General features: G+C 42.9%; 1 long non-coding RNA gene across 2 annotated transcripts; it reads left to right on the plus strand.

Annotated features, from left to right (window-relative positions):
* LOC148223410 (uncharacterized) lies at nt 1-25,364 on the plus strand. 2 transcript variants are annotated; one of them, XR_015804223.1, is made up of 3 exons: nt 1-143; nt 13,116-13,245; nt 13,792-25,364. It is a non-coding gene; the product is annotated as an uncharacterized LOC148223410 (long non-coding RNA). The 2 variants fall into 2 exon arrangements; XR_015804222.1 differs by lacking the exon at nt 1-143 and adding an exon at nt 4,786-4,894.
* The last annotated feature ends 629 nt before the right edge of the window (nt 25,365-25,993 follow it).

Here is a 25,993-nt window from a genome sequence, read left to right on the forward strand (position 1 = left end):
GATGGGGTTGGATCACAGGGACAGCTTTCATCTGCTAGAGCTGTAGAGGTGAGCTCCTTCTGATTCTCCATCAGGACAGCTGGTGTGGTGGTGTTGTGTGGGTCACTCTCAGTCCTCCCTAAGTTCTTTTTTCATTTTCTTTGGTAAGTGTGGTTTATTTTAAGGTGTGATTTATTGAGAACATGTGTGCTGTATTTGACAGAAGCAGTGGGAAAGGCTGTTCTCTGGCCTTCGGCTGGTTTTCTTTAATTCAGTTTGATTTTCTGCTGTTCTTTCGTGCAGATGAAAGTTGGAAGAAAAGGAGAGTTGTTATGTAAAACTCATTTGAATATTATGTACTTGTGGAGCTGATTTCTTTCTGTTGCCATGAGCCTTTCATTCAAAATCTCCCCATACTAGGGCAAAACCCTTCCTTGATTCAGAGAGGACTTGACATAGAAAAAGTTCCATCTAGTTTTTAGAAACTTGTTTGCTATTTTTTCCCTTTATTCTGCTTCTATTTTCCTTCTGTTTCTGATGGATGTGGGATGCAGTTGTCTCATCCATGTGACAGTATTGTGTAATTCTGCCCCTTTGAGCCTGACTTGCTCTCACTCATCTGTGACCAGCTGAATTCAGGACCTTCAGATTCCCTTCTGTGTGCTCCAGCACACTATGAAGATTTGTTTCCCCAGTAGATACTGAACAAAGGTTGCAATGTGTAGCAGTAAAGGGATCATTTTTGCAGCTCTAGATGTTGTGTAGCACCCTAAAGGACAGGAAAAAGACCAGAAAAGCAAAGCTTTCACCTTGAGAGCATCTGAGCATCTCCTAGGAGTTTGCATTTCTTTAGAATCCGCTCCCTTAACATGAGTTTCATGTTTCCATTCTGTCTGGTCTCCATGCAATGGTAGAGATGCCAGCCTGGTGCAAGCAGTGCCTTAAACAATAACCCGGGAAACAGAGGGGCCAACTCCGTGTCAGGGCTTCCTGCATGGTGTGTGGATGTCTCTGCAGAGGATGATGGTGGAAGCAGAGTCCTGCAGAGTGGTGTAAGCTGGTGAAGTTGTGCAGGAAGAAGCAATCCAGCTGAACGCTGCTCAGGGGTGGCCATTCCTGCACAATTTTCAGCTTCAAGGCATCCTGGCTGGCCTGGCTACTTTCTTCTGCCTGAATTATCTTGATTAGAGAAACTTGTGGTACATTCATTGTATATCCCAGAGATACAAGTCAAGGCCCCTGCAATAGACTATTTCTGGACATAACTACAAATATTTAATATGGGGTAAATTATAAATCAGCCTTCTCCAACACCAACCAGAAATGAAAGCTTCAAGTGAAAATAGAGATTGCCTGGTCTGCTTTTTACCCCATGAATATTAGGATTGGAAGCAGGGCAGCAGGTAATAATTAGTGTTCAAGCACTGCAGTTGCATTTGCTGTATAAACAATGCTAATATTGCTGACTTTTATACACAGCTTTCCATCTGCAGATTTCAAATCTCTAGTATATTACAATTTTCTGTAATTTCCTGGTATAACCTGTCTGAAACAAAATCTACAAGCCCTGAAATAATATTTGATATTACAAAAAGCAACCAGTATATTTTTGCAATAAAATGTTTGTGGAGGAATGAATTATGTGGGATCTATTGTACGTACTTCACCATAGTAACAAAATGAATTGGTTTCTTAGAAGCCAGCAAGCAAGAAGGCTTCTTTTGAACTGCCTGACCTCTTTCACAGCACTGGAGATGTCAAATATTCTTCAAATGCAACATTCAGCTAAACTGCCTGTCAATGCAGCACCCTTCTGAAGCAATTCAATCTTTTCCTGTTTGTTTGTTTCTGTTTGAAGAAGGGGTTTCAGTTTTACATCCAATGTCAAGTCAGTTTGATTATGAAAGAGATGTGAGAAGGGCTTCCTTCCCTGACCTTCCCAAATAATATTAGCTTGGAAAGTAACAAAAATAAATAAATGCTTCAAATTGAGGGACTGTACCCTGTAGCTGATAAATAAACTGATAATTTTTTGAGGTAAGAAATGGATGATTCCAGTGCATAACCTGCCAGACGGAGACTTCTGCAGTATGAGATGCACTCACTAATGATTCCAAGTTCTTTCAGAGCAGGCATTTTCAAGCCTTACTTATATTTCACTGAATATTTAATGCCACAGTTCTGCCAGAAGCCTCTGAAAATAAGAAGAATTAAAACCCATCAGTCATTCCTTAGCAGAAGGAAGTTGATGATTTAGAAAGTTTCTCTTTATCATGTTTCAAAGTGTGACCTTGAGGAGTGGTAGGAATGTCCGTGTGGTGCCTGCAGAGGCAGTTCAAAAGTCATGGTTGGTGGTATTTCACCTGAGCACAGTTAACTGGAGCGTCAGTCAGGGCTTGTCACCCTCTAACCAATAAACTCTTAAAGACTAATCACCTTAAAAGTCATGTTAGAGATCACAACACACAGAGGAGCCTTTACTTAAGCAGGTTTTGATGTCCCTACTTTGCTATGGTCAGCAGGGCCCTCAGTGTTGGTTTGGTGACCAGCACCCCAGCCAGGAAGTGTTTCTAATGAGAGGTGGCTGCCTGCTTCCATCTGACCAGTTCTTGTCCTCTTTTCCAAATCAGGCTCTGGATTTCAAACACATCCTTTAAACAGAAAAATCTGGAATCTGGAGAGAAAGTAACAGCAATATTTTGTGGGTGTGGAATACCAAAAAGAACTTTCTGTGCTCAGTTTGTAGGTGTTGGTGTGTGCATGACCATGGAAATGCAGGCTGAAATGACAATTTGCCTGTGGTTCAGTATAGGGATTTCGTTAATGTTGCCTTTCCCCAGTCCAACCTCCCTCTGCATCACCCAGTCCCTCCTGTATCACAGAGTTGGGTTGAGGGAATAAAAAAGGGATGGATTTGTATGTATTTATGCATTGTTTTCCCTGTTATAGTAACTTCTTTGCAAAAATGAACAACAGTTAAAGAGGAAGGCAAAAGTATGAAGCATCTTCACTTAAGTCAGTTTTGATGGAAATGTTTGTACTTTGCTTCTGGGAGAGGCTTAGGAATACATCTATTTATGTTGCAGCTCCATTGGCTTGAACTGGCAAATGATCATAGATACCACAGTATAAAATTCAGCTGGTCTAATCTGAGAAGAACTTTTGGAAATGGAAAATACCCTTTAATCCTCCCCTTCAAAGAGCCCAGAAAAGGCATTTGGTGCAATCTCCTACCTCTCAAAACCAACACAGTTGCAAGTGATGGGCTTGAATAGAAGTCCCAACAGCAACATTCATCTCCAGTATTGCAGAACTGTTGAGATAAAAATCTGACAAATTTTCCAGTTTTATTAAGTGTTAGCAAGACTGTCAAAAGGTGCAAAACTTGAAAATCAAAGATTTTCTTTCTCGTGTTTTTATACAAGTCAATGGCTTATCCCATTTGATCCAAAAGAATTTTTATGGGAGGATTTTGAGGTTTCAGGATAAGGTACAAGTGTGACCACATGTGGGCATGCTGGAGAGCTCTGCCTTTTCTATTCAGTGATTTTTACTAGCATTTACAAATCTTGCATTTTATTGCACAACTGATTTAAAAATATGTATATGTCCAGGAGCTCTTTCTTATGATCATTGGTGAGAAACATCCCTGAAGTGTTTGATGAACTCTTCAGGGCTCTTCACACACAGTTAATTTCCTTCTTAAGAAGAAAACACCAGGCCTTAAGGGGTTTTTTAATGCACTGGGGACAAGAAAGACAAAAACCAATGGCTAGAAGCTGAAGCCAAGATGAATCCAAATGAGGAGATTTTAATAGTGAGTCAGTCATCCAGAGAAATTACGATCTGCCAACCCTTAATGTCTTCAGAGAGAGAGCTGCCTTTCTAGAAGATGTGCCATACTAACAGGACAGTTTATTCAAAAGTGGGTTAATTGTGTGTAGCATAATGACTTGCAAAATAAAAGCTGTATCAGAGGATCTGTCTAATGGTCCTTTGCCTTTAGTTTTGTGAGGTTTATTTTAAAAGAGTATTGCTTTTCTTTTTGTTTTTCCAGCTCTTGCATAGACTAGGTCAAAGTATTTTAATTCCATTCCTTACAGATTTCTACCTTGGGAAATGAAGCCATTGAGCAAAGCAAAAGTCATAACAGCAACTGTGAAGTGATAACAGTTTGCAGTTAGTGCTTAGCCAGTGGAACTAATTCACTCATTCACAAAGCTACAAAGCTGCCGTCAGATGGCATTTTTTTGTCGCTATCAAACAGATTGTAATTAGATCCACTAACAAAGGTGAATGGTTTGATAGTCATAATTTAATCCTCTTCTATCAATTCAGCAAGACAGTCACTAAATCACACAGTCAATTTTTGCAAGGTTATCCTGAATTTATAGTCAGTGCCACAACATTTGAAAATACATGTTGCTAGATGGTTGTTGTAGCACTGTTCATACCCGTGTGTAACCTGAATGGCCTCTCTGCCAAAGGTGTGTATAAAATTATCGTGTATATACACATGTATGGAATTAATAAATATGTGAGGAAACAGAAGAGTGTTGTTGTTGTAAAATGAGCATGTGAATGTCTGGTTTAATCAGCACTATTTCTAGTCATACACATCTGTGCACAAGAAGCTACTGCCTCCTGCTCCTCTTATGTAACTTCATAAAGATTCATAACATTGACATGGTATCTGCAAAGAGAGGCTCAGCGAGTCAGTGGGTGCCCTGTTACCAGGTGATACTTGCCAAGAGCTCATCTTCCCCATTTAGCTGTGTTCTGAGAGTTAAAACACAAATAGTGACACACCTACAGAACATTATCAGCATCATTCACTCAATCCAGACCACCTGAATCTGAAAAGTCTGGATATTAATTTGGATTTGGCTGTGGCTTAGGACATACATGATCATATGTAAGTCACTTAATTTCTCTGAATTCATATTATCTTATTTATAGGACTGGATGCTCTTTTTACTATGCCCTACTTCTCCCAGCTCTTGTGAACTGCTACACTCATGTGTCTTCATGTGGAGGTTGTTTCAGGAAAGCTATGTGGTTTCATTATTGCTTGCATAAACAGAAAGCAGTGCCTGTATTTCGGCTGGTAAAAGTGAAACAACAGTGATCAGAGTTTTTATTTGTGCATGTTTTAAGGTAGGGTATCAGATACACCCATGTTCACTTCTCTTTTATGTCTTCTTTTCAAGTATATCAGTTGGTACTGCATGTGCTTAACCCCTTTGTGATCACCAGGAATGGTTCTTTAACCTAAGGCTGTCAGTGCAGGGAAATGTGTAATCTCCCCAGATTATGGAAAGGGTTACAAAACCAGTACCAGAAATTCTCATATTTCTTCTCACTGCTGTTGCAAAAGATATTTGCTTGAAAGTCCCTTTCCCTGCCAGGAAGAAAATTTGGGGGAGAGATGAAGTATGGTTTTGCTCCAGCAGTACTGGAAGAAACTTAAGAAAACATGCTCCAGTTGTATCCTAGAGGTGAAGGGCCAATCAATCAAACAAACAAACAAGCAAAGTAAGTAGTGCTTATTGCTTTGAGACCTCTCATAATTTCTGAGCTGATTTCAATTATTTTTGAACAACTGCAGGCACAGGGATGCTCTGCTTTTCCTGAACAGCTGAACAGATGATATATCAGTTTTAAATCAGTTCCCACCTGATAGGGAAAGGATTACAATCTCCTTAATAGTGCCATTGCTGCAGACAGTAGAAGTCATTTCTGAAGGACAAATGTTGGGAACACTGCTGTTTCCTGAGACCTAAGGAGACAGGCCTGAAGCCATCGGTTGTATCTGGGAGCACCATGTCGTGTGTGCAGATTTAACCCCACAACAGCAGCCCTGAGTGCACAGCCACAGCAGTGTCAGCTCTCACCTCATGCATTTTATGTGCTGTAAAAGCCACGGCTTTATTCCCGCCCTGGTCCTCGACTGCTGCCAGTGAGTGCCTTTCTGGGAAAGCTGGAGCAGCAGCACACAATGCACAATTTAACACCTCTCTCCCTGCTCCTGCCCACAGAGCAGCCATTGACCATGGTCAGGAGCCATTAGCACCCAGTTCAAACAATGTAAATTCTATGAGAGCTCATTGTTTTTGTAAAGATCGCATGCAATCTGTTGCCAAGCAGCCTACACAAATATTTAAAGCCTGCCTCTTTCTTCACACAGTTTAAAAAAAAACAAACCAAACCAAAACAAAAATAACAAGAGCTTTTACTTTGTAAAGGCTGAGGCGGAATTAACCTCTTCCTGCACAAGTTCCAGACGCTGACATAATGGAATTATTGACATGTGCATGCATTCCGTGGGGATGATGCTGGAGAGGACTTGACCTGGAGGCTGGCTATGTATTTGTATATGTGTTGTTATATATTTTGCCAGTACGAGATAAGTCTTTCCAATTCCGTCTGTTCTTGAGAGGTAACACCTTTCAGGCTAACCCTAATGTAACTACCTGATTTCTAAGGATCACCTCCTCATCCCAAATATCTCCAGGGTCCAGACCCACCTAGGAAGAATAGCCACATTTGATCATGTTTTTCTCTCTCCCTCCATTCCCGCTGTCCTTCATATCTAAACACATGCTCAGCTGCTTTGCTGAAATTGTCAGACAGGAACAATGTCCATTCTGTAAAAATGTTATGGGAGTGCCAGCTCTAGATTTCTGTGTAGAAACTTGGAAGTAGACACATATTTAAAAATACTTGTTATTATTTTTACTCCTATCACACTTCAGCCTCACCAATATGGATTATCAGGCTAGATTTTTCAGTCTCTGGGAACAGTGTCCAGGCACGGAGCTGTCTAGTCAGGCAAGAATTATCATCACTATCACACTGGATAGACTTCATGAAAAAACAGACCAAGTGCAAATATAAGCAATGGCTCGAATCCCAGCAGCACTTTTCCATAGGAACAGGCCTTCATACAGTATGTACCTTTGTGTGTGCAACTGCAATGTTCAGAAGGAGTAATTTCCTAGCCAAATGAAGCCTTTATCAGTGACTCCAGGGTCTGATTGCCAAGGAGACATCTATGATCTGTGAGGAGTCAGGATTATGAAGGTAATTAACATGCCCCTAAGAGCTGCCTCAGAAGTTTGCCATTCATTCATGCCATACGTACCTATCCCATAAGAAAAAGACTGTTCTCAGGGCATTTTCTGACCGTCTCTTTCTTGCATTTGATTTCTGAGGTTTACTTATTATTCTGCTTTTTGAAACCAAAGTTCCATGTTAAGGGCAGAATCACATAAATGTGATCTGATTTCCCAGAAGTTGCAAAATTTCATTACACCTCTCACATAAGTTCTAAATCAATTCCTCCAAACTGATTTCAGAACTACCTGAAACACCGTTTAGCATGCCCTGACCTATTTTTGCTAGACAAACTTTAAAACTGGTTGGAAAGTATCCCCATTTTAGCAATGACCTTGTTATTTATAACCAGGTCATGATCCTATAACACCAATTAATTATAATAATTTTCCTCAAAATGTCATTTATCCACATGTTCATAAGGACATAAAATCCTGCAACTTGCTACTAAGGTAGAACTGGAAGATCTTACTGTGGCTTCATATTGTGACTTTCTATAAAAATGCAAATACCTACAGCTAATGTACCACGATGGGATTATCACGATGGTAACATCAATTATATGCATAACTGGTTTCTGCATCAAGACATTAATATGTAAAAGTACAAACAATTTTCAAGATTTATCTTATTTTAAAATGTATTTACTGACTGTGATTTTCTGTATTCCTTCTGTGATAACCATAGACCAGTAGACAAGCTTTTCTTTTATTACCAGTTTGCTTCACCTGGGGTTCTTATGCATTGCCAATGAGATCTGCAGTACATACAAATGAAAAGGATCAGTTAAACTCAGAAGAAGCAACTGAAAGTAACCGAGTAAGAGCTATTTAGAATAATTTGGGTTGGAAGTGACCTTTAAAGGTCGTCTAGTCCAAACTCTCTGCAATGAGCAAAGACAACTTCAACCAGATCAGGTTGCTCAGAGTCTAGCCCAGCTAAGCCTTCAATGTTTCCAAGAATAGGGCATCCACCCACCTCTCTGGGCAACATGTGCCAGTGTTTCATCATACTCATTGTAAAAAATTTCTTCCTCATGACTAGTCTAAATCTACCTTCTTTTAGTTTGAAATCATTACTCCCTGTCCTAATGCAACAAAGCGATACTAAAAATGTTGTGCCTCACCACAAAACCTTAAAACCTGCATCCCCTTGAAAAGAGGCTTGCACTGCAGCCAGGGATGGAAGACGAATGCCTGTGTGTCTGGCGGCTTGTGTGCTGTCACGGGCAGCATGAACCGCAGCAGAGCAGCACATCAGAGCCTCGATGGTTGCCACAGCAGATCTCCTTGGATGCCGGGCGCTCGCTGGTGGAGCCGCCTGCGGAGACGGGCGGGCAGAACCGAGAGCGGGGCAGAGCCGAGAGCCGGGCAGTGCCGGGCAGTGCCGAGAACAGGGCAGAGCCGAGAGCCGGGCAGTGCAGGGCAGTGCCGAGAGCGGGGCAGAGCCGAGAGCCGGGCAGTGCCGAGAGCGGGGCAGAGCCGAGAGCCGGGCAGTGCCGAGAGCGGGGCAGAGCCGAGAGCCGGGCAGGGCAGGGCAGAGCCGAGCGCAGGGCAGTGCAGGGCAGAGCCGAGAGCGGGGCAGTGCAGGGCAGAGCCGAGAGCGGGGCAGTGCAGGGCAGAGCCGAGAGCCGGGCACCGCTGCCCTCTCCTGGCGCCCGCCCGCATCTCGGGATGGGAGCGAGCCCCACCGCCGCACCGCAGTGCACAACAGCGTGAGGCTTCCTGGGTATAACCCAATTTACAAGAACTTCAAGGGGGTGTGAGAGACTGTGGCAATAAAGATGGTGACAGTGCTTCTCTGCCTTAGGGACCAGTCCCACCCCTGGTCCCCTCCCCGCCTTCTTGCACTCCCCAGCGGGACACGCCGGGGTGCCTGCAGCCTGCTGTACTGCACAGAGGAAGGCAGTAAATGGGGGAGCTTTTCATTAGTTAGAGCCCCTAATTTGGGGATTGTGTAAAGCTTATTCCCATTCCTGTAGTTAACCTTAAACCTCTAACACGTGCGCTGCCAGTCTCAGTGGAAAACAAATCAAATGTTGAGTGTTGCAATGCTCCACAGAGACATCGGGGAGAATTTGTCAGCCCTGGACTCTAGAGATACACAGGGCCTTTTTATTATTTCAACTTTGAGCAGTCATTTGTGACTGAGTCAAGAGAGCATAAAACTGCCACATTTTCCAGGCTCTTTGCATAGGCACCTTTGCCTGTACAAGATGCAGGGAACTCAGAGCAGGGTGCTGCAGATTGGTCCCTGCTGCTCATCCTCTGAAGAGCAGGAGTTCAATTTTTACCACATCTTTCTAACCACATCTCACCCTTTTTCCATCTGTCTCCATTCCTGGGGAACTCCCGAGGGTACAAGAATGCTGCACACCTGCAAAACACTCATTGACTTTCTCTCCAACCAAGGCCTTGTTCAAGTTTCCTGCCCTGGGTGGGGCAACTTTCCCTTGAAATACAGGGAATTAAACAAAAAGAGAGAGGAAAGTCCTTCAAGCCTTTCCCTGGCCAGGGAGAAAGAGCAGCTTGAGCATTCAAGAAAGATCAGAGGAGAAAGAGAGAAAAATTCCAAATGTGGTACATGGCTCTTGCAAGCACCTCACAGCCCTGACCTGCTGAGTGGTAAAAGAAATGTTCTCCATTCCCTCTGTTTTTATTTTCCTTCTCAGGGAACTTTGCATAGCTGGAGGAGGAAAAGAGAAATAACTGTCTTAGATATTTTTTCAGTCCTTTAATTTCTGTTTCAAAGAATCCAATTTATTAGCAGCAGTACCTGAGATTATACTCACCAAACAAATTCTCAAAGGAAGCCTCACCATCTAGGTGTATTTTTCATTAGACAATAAACTCTGAACTCCACCAAAGGTGTTTTCTCATAATGTTAAACTCAGTGCCTGACAATTATTGTCCAGCTCCATTTGGTGCCAGAAGTGCATTCAGTGGAGAAGTAATAAATCCTTTCATGCTGTTTAATAAAACGAGAAAATGTGTTGCTCACACTTGGATGCTAGACTTTATTACACAAACACAGCTAAAAAAATAAATGGAGTATTTCCTGTTTAGAAGTGCCTACAAGTCACATGATGTTGATTTTCTCCAGGTGTTGCAACTCTAAATGAAATTTTCACTTAAGTTATTCTTAAAGAAGTGAGTTATTTCAAAATGCAATAATCAACATGTCGTTAAAGGTGCAAAAACCATTGTAAAAACCCCCAAAACATTCAATGTGCTGTAATGAAATTAGATGTGGAACATTGCGGTTGCCAAATTATTCAAGATATTTGTGAGACATTTTGAGTGCTTTTCTGAGTTTCTACTGAGAGGAAAGAAAAAAAAAAGCAAGAAAAAAATCCTATGAGAAACCCTTGCAGCTCCTCCTGATCTTGTCTCTTTGTAGGGAGGTGGGGTTATTCTCTGCTCTGGTGGCCTGGTCTTGGTTAGAGGCTACTGCCATTGTAAAGTAAATGCCTGATATAAATAAATATCTTCATCAAGGTGAATGTGCTAAGTGAAAATCACTCCTTAAGCAGGATTGTCTGTTCCTTCATTCCCACTAATTTAAATGAAAGAAAAAGCCACACATTGTATTTTAATAGATGAATCCTTTGGTTTTGGATGTGTTCCATACTGCTCATACCCGCACAACCCATGTGAAACTCATCCAGTGATGCTTTGAAGAACGTGATGAATATCTGTCATGCCTTTTTCCTTCTCTCTCTTGCATTCCATTTACAGGCTTGTGTGGGCGAGTTTCTCCCCTTTGGGGACCTGGTGGGGGGCAATTAGAGGTGCTCAATAGTCTATTTCTGTGGGAGATGTGGAGCAAGAAGCACTGAGCATTAGGATCTAAAATCTTGCTGGAGTTCCACCCACAGCTTCTGAACAACCACCAGAGTGGAGACCCCTGCCCAGAATAGCTTCATGCACAGTGTAAATTCCATGCACACCTGAGAAGGATGGATCTCATCCCAAAACTTCAGAGACATCTAGACAAATTCTGAGCCCTAACCATCTGTTATTCCCATCCATGATAATTATTTTATATTCTATTATATTAGCATTGCCTCTTTTGCATTTAATAGCTGACGTTGTATCTCTCTTTTGTTAAACTCTTGCATAAATCTTTCCCAGTTTAAAATGGCTGAGCACACTTACACCACTGGGGTTAATTGGTTAACATCAACTCCTGTTGGTGTTTCTTACAGAAAAAAAGGAGATCTCTATCATTGGGTGGCTCACACCTTTTCTGTAGACTAACATTAACCTCAATATCCATAACAGGCACTGACACTGCACCTCTATAAATGTCAAAGAACAACATCTCCTTAGATATCATCCAAAAAGCTCTTGTACCTGAAAGAGTGACTCCAAATCAAGGCCATGATTTCATGCACAATAAAACAGGTCAGAAGTGACTGCAAATACTTCTCAAATGATGTGACATGTGTAACAGCCCCTCAGAGCACGCAGAGTTTCCTTACCAGCTTGACCAGCTGATGGCTTTGCAGCCACCAGAAGAGGTGGGATCACCCTGTCCTCCCACTCCTCCATTCTGTGGGACAGCACCTGCAGTCATATGAGTCAAGGAACACATCCATCTGAAAATTACTGGGCTTTTGGGGGGATTGTTTTTTGTCTAGATCATTTGCTGATGCAGTTGGCCAAACAACGTTGTTGGTTGCTATGCTGGGGAAGCATGGCAGGGAGAAGAGGTGGGACATGCCTTTTTAATAACAGCACAGTCATTAGAAGGCTGGAAGGGTTTGTGAAACCATCTCATAGGGTTTTGCAAGCCTAGTGTGGTGTGCATCTCCCTGGGGTCCTTTTCTCCCAGAGGCCCCAGTTCAACATTGCAGTTAAATGTCTGAATTTCAAGCTCATGAGTAGTTCCCAAGACATTTCGTATTTAATTTCAATTTAATTGTATTCTTAACTTAGAGTTAATGATAAGCATAGATTTACTGGTATGTGCAGAGCTAGGTATATGTTCATGTCCTTCTCAGGAGGACTATCACAATTGCATGTATGGAAAGTAATTGATTTTTCCTAATGGGTGATTCAGTTATGAATTTATTTGGCTCATTAGTTGAGAGCTGATTTATTCACTCTTTTTCTTTACTGACAGCAGCAAGTTTCCTTCCACCTGGGTGTAATGCCAGGACTCAGAACTTTTCGCTTAACTCCCTCTGCAGATTTAGTCAAACTGTCTCTTATCAGAGTTGGTCTTACAAGAGGGTTTTTGTTGCTTAAAAATTTCCAAGCTCAGCGGGATCAAATGTAGGCTTTTAAATCTGCATTTGAGCTTCTCCATACACTTTGGGGGCTGTGAGCTTCCCACATCATCTCCAATGAGAGATAAAAAAGAAAACCTCTGAGTCTCTCCCTGTGACTGTGGGAATCAGAAGGACCACTTTGCAGCAGCCCTTTTTCCTGCTGGGCAGCAGGGTCGTGGCACAATGCAGAGAACATCTCTGTAACCTTGTGAGGTCAGATGAGCACAAGTGACATGGGGAACAGTGATAGTAATAGAAAAGGAAAGGTGAAAATAGTTGGGATTTAAAAAGGATTTCAAAGACACTCCAGGAATACTAAATATTGGTATTACACAATTAAGTGAAACCTTCTGCTGGTCTAAAATATATATTAAAAAAATCGGTCTGTCTGAGTTGAAGTGTGATGCCATGCTGCTTACATTATATATGAATAGTAATTGGAAACAGGACATCTGCAGAAATTAACCATTAGCTGTTGAGCACTAAAATCTCTAATTGAGTTTGTAAGCCCTTAATGGCACAGTTAACCTTAAACATAGCTCAGTGCATGCACTACCTGGTTAACACTGGTTAATAACTCTAACAGCTGATAATATTTCACACCCATGAGAGCACCAGATTAGCAAGAGACTTGGTGGAATGAGCTCACCTCATTGCTCTTTTGGACCACAGACATAACAGCTTAACCTTTCTGAGCTTAACCTTCCTGCTGTTAACTGGTCTTTTTGGGCTTTCTCCCTTGCAGACCTGCGTGTGATGAGAGCACCCCTGCACGTGTGGCTTGGTGAACTGCAGACACCACCGTGTCCTTGGAGCACTTCGGGGCATAGCAGCAGATGGAAGCTGCATGGATATGATGGATAAATCCACCTCAGGTGGGCTGGAAGATGTGTCTGTAACTTGAAGTGTCCTTGAAAGGGAGCAACACTGTAAATTACAAAAGAAGGGCAAATTCTATCCCAAAGTATCGATGGGAACTGGAGAGATTAAAGCTGTGAGGAACAGCTCACTACATGCTTGCCTGGGGATTCATTCATAAATCTTAATCCCACATCCTCCACCATTAAACCCTGTGCCCAGGAAACCCTAGGACTGCTCAGCCCAGGCAGACCAACTCAGGAAGGACAATTTCATACGTGTGGGTGGTTTGAAGTGATTGGTGCAAGGGGCAGAGATGACAAACAGGTGGAAGAAGTGTTGTTGAAAAAGGACATAATTCCTTGTCAACAATGAGAAGTAAACTTGACAAGTGGATCCAAACCACTGTCAGCTTTTGATGTCCTAAAAAAATACTTTGTTACTGCCAACTTCCAGCACATATCCAAGCAAATTAATTCTGCAGCTGTTCCAAAAGAAGCATGTGTATGTATGTCTAATTGCGTATATATATAGGTATAGATATGGATATTTTTTTTTTTTAGAAGCAAAACCCCTAAATGTGGATTGAATACATTTTTGAAGGAACACACAAATCTCCGCTGCAGACCTGTGTTATTATGTGTGTCACAGCTCCTCTGAAGCTGGAGAAAACCACGTGAAATCTGCACCTCGGGGTGTCCAGAGGGCATTCCTGCAGAGCCCAGGCAGAAGTGTCCATTGCTGCCCTCGCCCATTGATGGTAGGAGGAGGAGCAGTGCAGAAAAGCGCAGGAAAGCACAGCAAAGTGAGTGTGCAGCCCTGTCCCTGAGCAGCAGGCTGTGCGGGATTGCCAGCAGCTGAGCGGGCAGCCCGGTCCTGTCCTGTCCTGTCCTGTCCCGTCCTGTCCCTTGTGCTCCCAAGGTCCCAGCTCCTCCTTCACCTTTCCACCGTAACTGCTCTTTTATGGCCGTGACCTGCAGCATGTGGCTGAAGCCAGGAAATGAAAATCACCTTCTTTTCTCAATTTACTCACTTGCCTTAAAATAGTCGTGCTTGTTCTTACGATCCCCTCTTTTATACAATTTTCATTAACAGGACTTAACATGACAATGACTTTGACGATAATTGCCGGTTTTTCTGGCTGCTTTTGTGGTACACGAAAATTCACAATAAGCGGGTACAGATCGAACCTTTGAGCTAGCAGATGTCTCTGAAAACAAATTTTCCTGTTCATTTATGATAGAAATTCTCTAGCATTTTTTGTACTTACCAAAAAATTTTGCTGACCAAGACAAATAAAACAAAACCCCCAGCTCCATGCAATGTGGGGTTTGGATTTAAAGTAAATCTTTCTCCCATGCAGAGATTTAGCCCCTCCGAGGCTGCTGTTTTGTCACCTTTTACAGCCTTTTCTCCTAGGCACCCTCAGAGTTTACTGCAGCTGACACAGCTTCCTGTGCACTTTCGCCTACGCTCTGCCCTTAGGTACCTGCAGGAGTTGATCACTTTGCAGCCATTACCCTTTTCCTATTTTCCCATGTGTTTTTACGGCAACTTGTGGTGATTTTCTAGACTAGCTGGGGTATCTGGGGCTTCTTTGTGCCTTTGTTAGATGTTTTGTTTTTCTTTCTTTTTCCCCAATGGCGGTTATTTTATTACATCTCAGCCTGTGTCTCCAGGCCTCATGCTCTGGGATTCTTGTTTGGTTTTCTCATGGAGCAGCCCTTTTCCTTTACCATTTCCCTGATGCCTTGTATTGCATTTTTATTACAGCAGAGGCTGTGTCTACAGGTCCTTCAGGCTATTTGTTCTGAGACTTTTATTGGATTCTCAATAAATATGTTTGCCATTGGGGGTCCTTAGCTGGTTTCCTTACCTATTTTTATTGAAGCTGTGCTTCCAGACAAAATGTTAACCAGCTATTTCAACAGCAATCTGGTTTCTCTTCTGAGCCCTTGCAGGGTTTCTTACATGTTTGCATTGGCTGAGCTACATGTCCTGCTTTTTTTTTTTTTCTTTATGTTTCCCTCATGTTTAAGAACTTTTGTTGATGCAGTCTAGGTGCTTTTCTGCAGCCGTCTCCATTTTACCTGGCAGCACAACTACACCTTTGTGGCAGGCAGCAGGTGGAATGAAAATGGCTCTCTGCAAAGCTGAGAAATCCTAGGATTTGGGTAAACAAAGACAAGCAGATCACGTTCCTGCGAAAAGCTGCTGTTTGCTCAATTGACCTGATGGCTTTTGCTCGGGTAATCTGTGCTTCACTGAGGTACATCAGAGTGCATCATCTTCACTAAGAGAGATGGATTTGGGGCCTTACAGGATGGTGGGTTTATTATCCTGGGGAAAGACTGAGAAACCCTTGCAGGCACGTCACCAAAGTCCTAAAGCTGGAGGCTCTCAATGGGTCCTGCCATGAGGATTTTGATCCAAATTGTCACAGAAATTCCAATCTGAGTCTTGGTTTAGTCCCATTTCTATGGTTATTTGTGATATCAATATATATAAGTTTGGGGGCAGTGGCATTCCCTGGAGAGAGTCCGTGGAAAGGATGATGTGGCAGCCTAGATACAAGGGCACGACTGGCAGCTTTTCCTCCCCCAAGGCACCAGTTGCACCCCTGTCCTAATCCTTTTAGGAAAAAAAAAAATGGGGTTGTGATACAACTGCCTGGTGTTCACATCAGAGAAACTGCTGCCAGGGCTGGTGGGTTACCCTGCACCCCATCAGCATGCTGAGCCCAGACAGCAAAAAAATGATGGGTAATACTGAAGAGGGGGGAAAAAAACCGCCTGTCTCCAGCCTAAGCCTAAGCCTAAGCCTTCATCATTTAAAGTAGTTTTTGTGTATTTCATTGGTTTTCTATTTTCAATTTGGGTGAAAAAGCCTATGTGGTCAATGTATATGTCTGTGTTTGTGCATCTCTCACAGCTCTTCTCATAGTAACTTTTGAACTTATGGACCAGTTTTAACCAGATTTGACTGAGAAGGAGAAATCACAAAGATAAGATGCTCCTGCAATTTCTGTCTTAAATAAACAGCTGGGAAGAGGAGAGAGTATCAGAGAATCCACACAGGAAAGAGCCATTCTAAATACTTTAACTGCAGGAAAATTTAGATCACAGTTAATGCTTTATTAGACATAAAAATCCACCAATCATTCAAGTTGTCTTTCCTGGATGAAGACCATATCCTGTGTGTGGTAAAAGGTTCAATTCTGATTGAGCTTTTTCTCGTGCAATGGACATTTGTAAAGTCTTCTCTCACAAACACAAGCTGCAGATTTAGCCTTGCAGTTTTTAAAAAAGAATAAACTACAAGATGCAAATTCATTTGAAATCAGGATCTGCTCCTTATGATACAGATAGACATAGATATTTGCTTAGAGGTAGTTATAAGGCTGTTCTGTGTCATTATTTTATCAGTACTCTAGAAAAATATCAATAGATATTTTCCATTTAATGTGACACACATATTAATAGCCCTATTTTTGAGAGGGAATATTTGTATTTTGGGACCAGAAGACTTGTCTCAGAACAAGAAGACATTGATGGCAAAGAAATTAAGACAGTCCATATCAAATAAGTCTTACCTCGGAAGAGTATTTCTCCTCCAGCATGAAGCTGTTTTCCAGGCATAGAGAAAGGTGGAACTATCTAATGCTACACTGTATTTTGTCTTAGAAAAGGAAAACTGGGACACAGTGAGACTGATACCCTTGACTTGTCTGGAATCTACAGGTGATCTGACTGAACCTTTCCCAGGTCAGCAGTGAGAATGGAAAGAGCCTGGGAGTCACATCCACACAGACAAAGCTACTGGGATATTGCTAGTAGGAAAGAAGGTCATTTAAAAAACCCATTTATATGCCTATTTTGGAGACAAAAGGTAAAACTTGAACTGAACAAAATAAATGAAAACAGAAGCTGTAAATTCTTAATTTTTATCCACAGTATTCAGATCAACAGGGAGAACTTTGTGATGAGCTGTTGGAGACTTGCTTGGCCCAATAAATCAGTGGTTCTTCAGTGTTTTGCCAGAAACCCTGCTCCTGCAGAAGCCATGGGGATTGCCTTTTAATTCCTTGAAGAGAGTCAGAAACCAGGTTTGTTTTGCCCATGGCTGGAGGAGACACAGGGTGCAGTGCAGCACAGGGGCAGGAGGATTTGGCATCCAGGTGCCATATCAGGCATCTCCCTGGGGCAACATTGGCTCCAAAGGGATGCTGGGCTTGGGAAAGCTTTCCCATGCCAAAAACTGGATTTCTTGTGAAGGGCCCATCCCACCAGCTTGTTATTCTGAGTCCTTTGAACTGCCAGGTAACCTCCTGAAAGGCATCCTGTGGCTTCTCCTTGTCCCTCTGTGAGTGGGGACAGTGACACAATCCTTGAAGGGGATCTTCTCTCAAATATTCATGGTTATTTCCAGGAACATAAGGAGCTAGGCTTGGGTCACTCCAGGTTCTGCAAAAGAACTTTCTGGCCCCATCTGCACTGAGAAGTTAAGAGCAGCCTTAATCATGCCAAAGCCAAATTATTTGCTGCTGAAGTGGACTGTTTGTCCACATCCAGCTTTATTTGGCCAGCATGTTGAGCAACAGCCTTGTCTTGTACTAAAACATGCTCAGATTTTGCCCTCTTTCCATGTGTCAAAAGGATGGGAGGGAGCTGAGGCTGGAGCTGGGGAGAGCCACAAACTTCAGCCTGTTGATGACACTGGACTTCTTAGGCCAACAAAAGCCTGAAACATCTAATGTGAGTGCATGGAAAAGTTCAGCTTTCTTTGTGTCAGAATTTGAGAGAAGCACAAAATGACAGTGATAACATGACTTTCTCTGGGAGCATGGTGCTTATGGGACAGCTGTTAATGACCCTGGTGTGAATGTGGGACTCTCAGTATTTCAGCACGCTGAAGAGGTGATTGTAACTCACGGTTCCCAGCAAGAAACATCTCTTTAAAAAATTAGAATATTTTTCTGCATTTCTTGGACTCTTTTATTGCAAACTCTGTTCCTTTTTTTTTTTTTAAATTTTCTTTTGTTGCAAACCTGCAACTGTCTGATAGAAAATGCACTACACGTGGATGGTTGGTGTTCCATTCATGGGACTCAAATGCCTGAATGTTTTACAGCAACAATAAAAACCTGAGTACCATTATGACTGAATAAAATTTGAGACACAATAGCAGTAACAATTTTAATTTTTTCTTAAATGAAAGCAAGTAGCTGTATTATTAAGGGCACAACTCCAATTTATGAGTTATTTTGAGCAAACAAAAGACTCACTCTCAGCCAAAATAGTGGATACTTACTCACTCTTAACAAAATCATAATCTTCTATTATTGTATCACTAAATGTATCATGAAGCAAAGCCTTTAAATCCAGGTTTTGACATCAGAGGCCAACATACTTACCTGAATTTGGGATTCTGAGATGCATTTATAATATACTTTTTGCAGTGACCATTCCCACTGCATGTTCATGTGCATGGATAACCTGTTGGGATGGCCCATGGTCTGGCTGTAGTTGATGCCAACCAGCATCTTTAGCTGGGCTAGAGGGAGGACTGGTCACAACTGTCCCTGAAGGCACTGGGGTGCAGCCTCCCCATTCCAGATTGCTTCTAGCATTTGGGGGTTATTGTTTGTCAGGAATTATTGTTGTCTGATTTCAGCCTAAAGTTATTCTCTATCAAAGACCCAGGTTTCATGCTCTACAGTACAGCTGGCCAGGAGGATTTGAGCTATGATGAACTTTTAAATTAGTTTCTACCTTTTTGAAGTGCTTGTCCCAAAAGCTTATTTTCTTTTCACTGTTAATTCCTTTTAAAAGACACTTCAGATGGTGTGAATTAGAATAGCTCTGGGGAGACTTAGGCTCAAAAGCTATTGTCTCATGCCTTTATGGCCTCCATGAAATCAACAGCAAAGCCCAAATGTATTTTAGTGAGAGAAGGAGCAAGCCTAACACTTCCCTCACTGGGGAACAGGAAAGCAATTCTGAAAGAACTCTAAGTTTTGCTTACTGAAGTAGATTTGACATGAACTACTGAATAAGCAGAGTCCTATGACTAAAGGCATCCTGAAATGTGATAAGGGAGACAGAAGAGAACTTACTGCTTTTCAAAAGAGTACACTGGAACTACACAAGCAGAAAATGTATTACTTGATAATGGACACGCTTTTTGGCAGGAATATCTCATGAGTCTACAAGGTCATTTATGTTCTGCAATAGTTGCTTTATAACGAAGAGAAGGAAGAAAAGAGTAATTAGATCCCCATGCTTCAGGAAGGCAACAGATCCCTCTTTACTGGCAGATTTCAGATTCTTTTATCCTCTTGTGAGTGCCTAATATCCTCACATTTCTTTTACATTAAGATTCTTCTCCTCATCCCTTCCACCTTTTTTTCTTATAGGGCAATGCACACAGAACTTTTATCTGCTTTTGTGTGAGCTAAGCAACTTGATTTCATTTTTTTTACTACTGACAGCTGTGCGTGACACTCCATGGTTTTGGAGTGCATGGAAAATGAGGACTCCATCCCACAGATTATCTGTGACACTCTCAAGAATTAAAGTAAACACTGTTTTGCTTTGCTATTTCAAACAAAGGAAGAAATAGCAGCTGGTTTTGGCTGGCTGGAACAGAAGAGGTTTTTCACGATGTAATGGAATTTAAACACAAATATTTCAGGCTGTGGTATAAAAGGGGCAGAGGAAATGGAGTCTGCCACCTTCCCTTGGGAAGCATGCACAGCCTCGTGTGCATGCACACACATGTGCCCCAAAAGAGTTTCCCATAGCAACAGGGCAAATTAGAGATATAAACTAGGAGCTCAATTGCATCCAAGGTCAGCACATGGAGGGTCCTATAGTCCTCCAAGCAAAAATCCTTTAAAAATCAGATCATCTCTTATTCTGCAGATCATAGTCCATTCCCAGCTGGGCTCGTTTGGCAGCCTTTTGTTCTGGGATTACACCTCTCTGGAAAGGATCTGGGCTCCCAGCACACAGACCTCAGGGACTTTGCTTGTGAAACTGCCCAGCTTTTCTCACTGCTGCCTGCCTGCCAGGCTCCTCATGGGTGAGATGTGACACAAATGGTTTAAAACCAGAAGTGATCCTTCTGCCAGCTGCTGGCACTCCTACCTGCACTCATCTGAGCAGGGAGTGAACAGCATGGCATGCATGTCTGGCTGTGATTTTTTTTAGATTTTAGAGATATTTTAGGTGCCAGTAAGTTCTGGCTTTCTTCTCTCTCCAATATCAATAAATTTGCACAAATGCAAGAGCTGTCTGTGCTAGAACACAACTAGTGTCCATTTTTAAGGAACCTAAGTTTTATCTCAATATAGGCAAAAAAATCCAGGGCAATGTGATATCCAGACAGCAATAACATGACACCTGTATTCATGGTAGCTACCTTGAGTTACCAGCTTGATCCAACACAGCTCTCCAGGATGTTGACTTCATTTTCCAAGGCTAGGAGGAAAGTGCTCCCAAAGAAAACGCTTACATTTCTCCTCCTGCTCATGATAAATCCTTTTTCTCTAGACCCTGTTTCTGTCGTAATAAATTAAAGCCTTTTTGCCGTCCTGGAGGAATCACCCAGCAGTGCACACATTAGCCATTCCCCTTCTGCATGACCCATCTGCCACTCACAGGTCATGCACTCTGCCATGTGAGGTGAGTAAGGGGCAGCAGTACCAAATACACCATTCAATATTGTTGCACTGTGTCTGGTTATTTCTAAGTGCTGCATTTAGCTCTTCCCACAGCAATTGGGTGATTGACTAGTGGTTAAAATGCTGTAAAAATAACTCAGACAAGGCGTGGATTTTATCAAGGACAAATACAAGCCATTTGTCACTGTCTGCAAGGGCACTGCACACAAGTGCAGGAATAGCTCTTCTCAAAATCTGGCCCCAGAAAGACAGCTGTGGCCAAGATTGCTCATTCTGGGATGAAACCTTGTGTTTTGGGACTGCTCTGAAGTGAAAGGAGATAGCTAGACCCCCTAGCTGCCCTTCCAGCACAGCAGGCAGGCACTAGCAGTGGTTAACTACATTCATACAGAAATTCACCCTTACTCTCCATCAAACCTTTTCCTCTAGCTTTCCTGAAGCTTTGCCAGGTGCCCTCTGGAGAGGACTGTGCTGCTGGCAGGTACCTGCGTTGCCCCGCACTGTCCAAGGTGGCTGGAGACAGCCCAGGAGGGAGAGACACAGAGTGTGAGTGCCCCGTGGCCATGGGCATGGCCAGAAGCCGATTTTGGTTGGTCTCTGCCTTCAGTACAACACTGTCAAGGTGGTTTTGGAGGGAAAATGAGTGTAACTGCTGGTTAAAAGGATCCCTGGGTAGGGCTAGTTCTGCCAAATGTCTGATGGAGACCATGCTCACGGGTTCTCTGCCAGCCTGCCTGCACACGGGGCTGGGGCTGGGTCAGCTCCTGTGCAGCCTCTGGCTCCTCTCAGGGGATTGGGCATTCCCCTGTGCCAGGAGCACTTTTTCCCCCCCAGCTGCCCTAAGACAGCTAGAGAGCCAAGCACAGCAAGAGAGTGACAACGTGGAATAAGATCACTTTGGAATTTCTTACCATAAGCAATGAGACTCTTGATCGGAAGTGTTATTAAAAAGTCTCTCTAGACGTGATTATTAACAGAAGGCATTTGGCTTTTCTTGTCATTGCTGAGGAAACAAACTGAGGTATGGGAAGCAGATCCCTGGCATGGCAGTGCCCCTCCAGGTTGATGGCTGTGCCCAGACTGGATCTTCACTGCCTGAGATGCTGCCTTGCTGCCTCCTCTGCCCTTGGGAAACCCAGGATGGCACGGAGATGGGGTGTGAATTTCATAAGATCCACGGGCAGATCTGACTGCAGAGCCCTGCTTATCCCCTTTTTGCAGATAGGTCCTGGAGGTCTCACCTCAGCTGTAGAGGATGGATGGGAGCTGGCATCAGCATCCCCCAGCAGCACCAGGATGCAGCTCCCATGTCCAGTGTGCCATGGTTGTGCCTGAGACTGAGCCTTTACTCCAACCCTGCCTCTCGTGGTCTCCTGCAAGTCAGGTACCCACAGCTGGTCGTGGAAAACATGACCACTTATTTAAAGCCAGATTCCCGAGGTGCGAAGTTGCCATTGGACTGTGAAATGAAGGAAAGCCAAGGCGAGTTCTGGCAGTGACTTCCTGGGGAGAGTCGGATTTGCCTCTGGCTCCCCCTATGACCAGAAGGCACCCATGGCCCAGCTGGAAGCAGAACAGGAATCCCGGGTCTGTCCAGTGCCTACACAAAGGGCGTGCTGTGTCTTCAGGCTTTCACCTCTGTGTCACCCTCCCACTGGACCAGCCCTGTGCTCAGAGTCATGTCCAGCCCTATTTATCCTGCCCACTCCCACTCCCACAACCCCCCCAGGTCCCTCCTCTTCCTCCTGGAACAGCATTGTCATCTGCTATTCACCCCACTTTCCTCTTCTCTTTTTTAGAAAACTGCCACTTCGTTTGTAATTTATGGTTTTTTCTTTTCCATACGTAAATGATATTATTCTTTGCTTTAAACCTTACTGCTGTATCTTCCCTTTATTTCCATTTTCTCGTTTAGCCTTGAAAATTTGGGCTCTAAATGATTTTTGGTTTTTCTTGAATTTGATTTTAGTTTTCTGGGAGCAAATTGCCACCCTGTGTAAATAATGCCAAAGCAATCAGTCACATTTCTCACTGTCATCTCATTTTTTGAAGAGTAACAAGAAGGGTTGAGACAGAGAGGAGTTTACACTGGTTTTACTTACTAACCTCTTGCCTAGAGTCTGCATTCACCAGGACAAGCCTGGCACTACAAATTTTGCTGAGCATGGGTATCATTATATATATACAGGCATGCAAAAAAAGCCTGTTGCATAGACATAATTGCACTAATAAAAGCACATTTCTGCCAATGTCTTAGTTCTCTACTTGAAAAATGAATTGTTGAAATGATACAGTTCTGCTGGTGTGTACCAAGTCCTGTCACTGAATGTTTTGCCAGTATTGTATAAAAAAAATTACACTCAGCATTGTGGGCACTCTGTAAAGTATTTGCGCCACAGATGAGAAGGTGTGAACAAAAAAGAACTAGAATTGTCATTTACTGCATCCCTAGTGAGCTGTGATGGTCAAGTTGAAAGCAGTAATCGAGCTATATTAACAGTATTTGGCTCACTCAGTCCCCAGGCAAGCACATTTGGCAGCTTTGCATGACTGAGGAGCTGTGACTCCTCCAGAGGTGGAAGCTGCACTGTTAATGCTCAGCTCTTCCCCAGCCATTGCTCTCTTCAGGCCCCACAGAGACCATATGAGTCAGGCAAGGTGAGTGCATTTGCCATCCTTTGAAGAAGGAAAGTGGTTGTGTGTGTCTTCTTCACTTGTGCACTGGCTCAGAAGAAAAATATTTGAGGGCCTAATGCATTAGGAGGAAAAAGTTGATGCTGGTTCTTACAAGTGCTGGGGGCTGAAGGGGAAGGGGTTGGTGCAGCACTTTCCTTTGATTTCAGACTTTTGGCAAGGTAAGCTTCTCCTCTGGAGCCTTGCTCCTTCTCTTGCCTTCTTTTCACTTCTCTCTGGTCCAACAGAGCCCCCTAATTACTGCATGGAGGAGAACATTTCCTCCCTCTGCCAGAACTCTTGATCAGATGTCTACAGAAAACAGTTTTTAGAAGTTTGCAGAATTTCCCTCTTCTGCACAGTATCACTTTATGAAGAAACACACAACCTGGTGCAGAATGAAAACCCTTCAGCATGAACTTCAGAGTAAACACGAACCCTGCCAGCTGCCATGGACCAAATTCATTCCTGCTGCAGATTCAGTGACATCCTTGGAATTACTCAGGGAGGAAATCTTGCTTACAGCCACATAACCAAATGGCTGTTCATGAGGATGTGTTACTAATTACAATTACTGAATGTTAACAGCGCTACAGAAATATTGAGAGTGCCCTATATAAAAAAATATTTTTGTAGCAGCTAAAGTCGTAAATGAATGTACTAATTTCAATTCAAAAGCAGAAGCCAAGGGTCTGTAAGTTTGCTGAGAGGCCTCTTGTGGTCTAACACAAATGAAGTAGGGGCTGCTGGCACTTGGAAAATAACAGATGAAGAAGAAAGGTAATTGCTAGTCCTGACCTGTCAGAGCTGCTCCTTTGTGCACCAATTCCAACTTCCCCTTACACTTCCAAGTTATCTACAGCAAATTTTCTTCCAAACTAAACAAAATCAGAGGCTTTTAGGAACTTAGAAATGTCTGCTTAATTTCAGTGTCGATAAGGTCCTGCTCCAACTCATTCTTAATGTATCAAAATTAAATGTTTTGAACATATTTATCTAGTTGCTATGGCTTTGCCTGGTGTGTCAGACACTTTATCCATCAAATATGACAACTGAATAATATTTTTACTTTTAGATATGGATCACAGATCCTTCTCATCATACTATTCCCTTCCCCCCTTTCCCGAGTTTTGAACTCACTGGAAAATCTGTTCCATAATACAGTGGGTAAATGAATTACAGTCACAGATGGCCTCTGGAGATTTCATACATGCTGCAATTCATTTATTCAGGAATGGAGGGAAAAAAAGAGACCCTTGTCTTATGAGGGTATTATCAGAGACAGCAGATCAGACACTGTAATGCTGCCTTGCATTCTGGATTTGACCCATTTCCTTAAGCTTTTATGACTCGGCATTTACTATTCCTGGATTTGAAATTTTTTTAAGACGAACGTCAAAATCCTCAATGAAAATGATAAAAGGCAAGGAACTGTGGCTGTCACAATTTATTTGTACAGTCCTGAGTGAAACTATTGTATGCTGTTGTAGAGAGATGCTCAAGAACAGCAATCTTCAGCCCTGGCAATAGTATTTCAGCAAAAAGAACTTAATGCAAAGATGACTGTTGAGAATTAGTCAAACCTTGCAGTGAGCCTTGAGATCCTCATAAGGAAAATGCTAGAAGAATAAGAAATATAATATAGAAACCAGTATATAATGTTACTGCTCGGGTGTCTTGTTCAGCATAAGTCATAAAGCCTATTTGCAGGCAAGCATTAGGGTCAGGCCCCAAGACTCACTTCTGCCTCTGAATTAAGGCCAGCGATTATGGGAGAAAGGGATGGGGTGGTTGATGCATCAGCCATTGGGGAAAAATTAATCCTGTAATAAATGCAAAGAATTTGCCTCAAGAGTGGATCAGAAAGCTCATTTCTGTTTGTGCAATGATATAAAAGTACTACTATGTGGTCAAATGTAGCACGGTGATTTCACCATCTGCACTGACACACTGCCTCTCATTGCAGGGTCAGGCTGAGCAGGCTGAAAGAAGGGAGCAATTATCTTTTCTTGATATTTACCCTGCTCTTGTGAGACCCCACCTGGAGTCCTGTGTCCAGCTCTGGGGCCCCAACATGTGGATGGATCTTCTGGAGCGAGTCCAGAGGAGGGACACAAAGATGATCTGAGGGCTGGAGCACCCCTCCCATGAAGACAGGCTGGGAGAGTTGAGGGTGTTCACCCTGGAGAAGAGAAGGCTCCAGGGAGGCCTTTTGGCACTTTCCAGTACCTAAAGGGGGGGTTATAAAAAAGAGGGAAAGGGACTTTTCATATGGACAGATAGCAATAGAATAAAAGGTAATGTTTTTAAAATGAATGAGGGTAGATTAGGAAGAAATTCTTTACTCTGAGGGTGGTGAAGCACTGGAACAGGCTTCCCAGAGAAGTTGTGGATGCCCCATCCCTGAA

Source organism: Sturnus vulgaris, chromosome 6 (assembly GCF_052056855.1).
Source record: "Sturnus vulgaris isolate bStuVul1 chromosome 6, bStuVul1.hap1, whole genome shotgun sequence".
Lineage (NCBI taxonomy): Eukaryota > Metazoa > Chordata > Aves > Passeriformes > Sturnidae > Sturnus > Sturnus vulgaris.